This window comes from Poecilia formosa, unplaced genomic scaffold (assembly GCF_000485575.1).
Source record: "Poecilia formosa unplaced genomic scaffold, Poecilia_formosa-5.1.2 Scaffold535, whole genome shotgun sequence".
Taxonomy (NCBI): domain Eukaryota; kingdom Metazoa; phylum Chordata; class Actinopteri; order Cyprinodontiformes; family Poeciliidae; genus Poecilia; species Poecilia formosa.
The window spans coordinates 89,325-92,280 of NW_006800474.1; positions in this window are offsets into that span (position 1 = coordinate 89,325).

The window sequence follows — 2,956 nt, forward strand, 5'->3', positions numbered from 1 at the left end:
AACGCAAAGAACTTTTCACAGTTTTTCCCTCCAAACTAACCGACTGAGTTGAGTAAAGCTGCTGGATGCAGGTAATGTTAGCTAAAAGATGACTAGCTAATATCAATACAGAACCTTAAGCTGAACAAGTACCTTGTAGGCTACCGATGTTGGTGTCACACCAGAATGTATGCCCTTATTGTGAAGGGGAGAGGGCAAGGTGAAGAAGACACCAACGGTTGTCCCCCATTCTATTTTTGGTTTTGGTTGGAAGACATGAGAATAAAGCAAGACTCAAATTACTTTTTTGTCTTTTTCTGCTGACTACCCCACTGGAGGTCTTAACCACCATGGTAACCACACAGACAAACCGAGTTCTGTCGGTGAACAAGTCCAGCAGACAGTTGCACAGTGGAGTATTAAGGCCCAAGAGGATCAATTTGCATACAAGATCCAGGGGGATGATCATATTAAATGCTGACATAAAGTCTGTGCTTTCATTGAGATTTTAAACTTTGTTTAAACGTTACCTTTAATAACATAAAGTTACCTAATTTTTAAAGTGCAATCAGTAATACTTTTATAACAAATTTATATCAGTAATGATTTCTTGGTTAATGTCAAGTTGTCATAACAAAGACATTTTGAATAATGTGAACTTTGTATTAAAAGTGTCATAATTTACCGAATGACGCTTTATGACAACAGTCATAAATATTCATGAAGGCTTATTCATGTTCATGACAGATGTTATGTCATATTAATGAAAGTGTCATGACAGTCTTATTCACCCCCATTCAAATAAAGTGTTACCGACTATTCTTTAACATGTGATGCTTAGCTGCGCCACCGCCGCAGAATAATTCCGTCATCTCAATCAAACTTAGACATGTAGATATTTTTACTTTCGTGCTGTGCTTAACAGCAAAGGGAGAAACCGTTAAAGTACAACTCAAAACCACTTCTTTCTCGCTCTCTGTATCAGCGCAGCTACTGTATGGCTAGCTCGCTGTTACTGTCTCTTACTCTGCAGTTGTGGAGTCACAATGTCTGGGTTCATGAGCGCCCCCAGCGATGAGGTACGAGAACTGCCTGCCTCACCTCGAATCTGTTCTCTGCCGTTTCTGATCGCTCCTCAGCACATGAAACACGTTACACATAGTTAGTGACAATAAAAACACAGCACATTAAATACATAAGCTAAATTATGGAAAATTAAATGTTTTTAACCATTTTATTAGCGACGTACAGGCAGGAGGAGCATGCTCTCATAGAATGGCAACTGGTGCAGTTAGCGAGAGGTTGCGCAATCCCAGGTGAGTAAGAAGACAAGCTCATATCAAGACCTTCTGCAGTTTGCTTATCAAAATATAGTTGGAGGTGATAATGCCATCATACACCTGCTTCAACAAACTGTCTTCTGGACAAAGCAGGCAGCGCTGTGAGGATCATGTTCTCTGATTTGTCCAGTACATTTAACACAAGTCAGCCTGATCTGCTCTGTGAGGAACTCCAGTAGACCAAGGTGGAGGCCTCAACAATCCCCTGAATACCTCACAAACAGACCAGTTTGTGAGACTGAAGGACTGTGTGTCTAACCAGGTGGTCAGCAACACAGGAGCACCACAGGGCACTGAACGTTCTCCATTCCTATTCACTCTATACTTCAGACTTCCAGGAAAAGTCTGACTGCCGCCATTAACAGAAATACTCTGATGATGCTGCAGTTGTTGGGTGTATAAGAGATGGATAAGAGACTAAGTACAGTCCCAGTACAGGTGGACTGCTTTGTGTCATGGTGTAGAAATAAGCATCTCATCTTAAATGTGAACAAAACAAAGAAGATGATTGTTGATTTCAGAAGGAACAGGGCTAAATCAAACCCTATTTCCATAATGGGAGAAGANCATCTCATCTTAAATGTGAACAAAACAAAGAAGATGATTGTTGATTTCAGAAGGAACAGGGCTAAATCAAACCCTATTTCCATAATGGGAGAAGAAGTGGAGGTGTTTGAGGAATAAAAATATCTCAGTGTTCGCCTTGACAACAGACTGGACTGGAGACTTAACAGTGAAGTATCTATAAGAAGGAACAGAGCGAACTACATTTCTTGAGGAAGCTAAGATTCTTCAAGGTTTGCACCAAGATGTTGCAGATCTTCTATAAGTCTGTTGTTGAGAGTGTCACCTCTTCTGCTGTCATCTGTTGGGGTAGCAGCATTAGAACCAGGGACGTAAAATGGCTCAACAGCCTGAACAAGAAGGCTGGATTTGTTCTGGGGGCGACTGTGGAACCTTGTGAGATGATGATCCAAAGAAGGATTCTTGATAGGATCAAGAAAATTATGGACAACCCTGACCATCCTCTTCATTAGACTGTCTTGGGAAGGCAGAGTATCTTCAGTAAGAGGCTTCTTCAGATTTACTCATACAGATCGCTGCAGGAGATCTTTCCTGTCAACAGCCATCACAATCTGCATCTTGAAGAATAAATGAGTTACAATATTTAATTTAATTTGCCTTTGATATTAATAAAGTATTTTTGAATTGAACTGATTTGAAATCATACATTTGAAAAGCTGAATAACACTATCAATCAATAATCACCAGTTGCACCCCTTGCAAATTCTGGCTTGCCATCAGGCGGCTGGGGGAACAGAGGAGGGGAGCGAGAGAGCACTGTGCTTTTATAACTGAACCAGGGATGTGATGAAGTTGTACCAAGGTGTACCACTGAAAGGTAGTGAGACACTTTTAGGGAAAATAATGCCGAACTAAACAAATTGCACAAACGTCAAAATTCACACAAACATAAAGATAGAACCCTAAATAACCTATTTAGACAGTTTATCAGGGGAAAAAAAAGCTGTTTTGGGGGTTAGATTCACTTTCAGTTGTGCCACAGAGCAGAAAGCTGACATTGTTTCTTCCTGTACCAGTGGGTGGCGCAGAAAACAGGTGTTACCATATGTGTT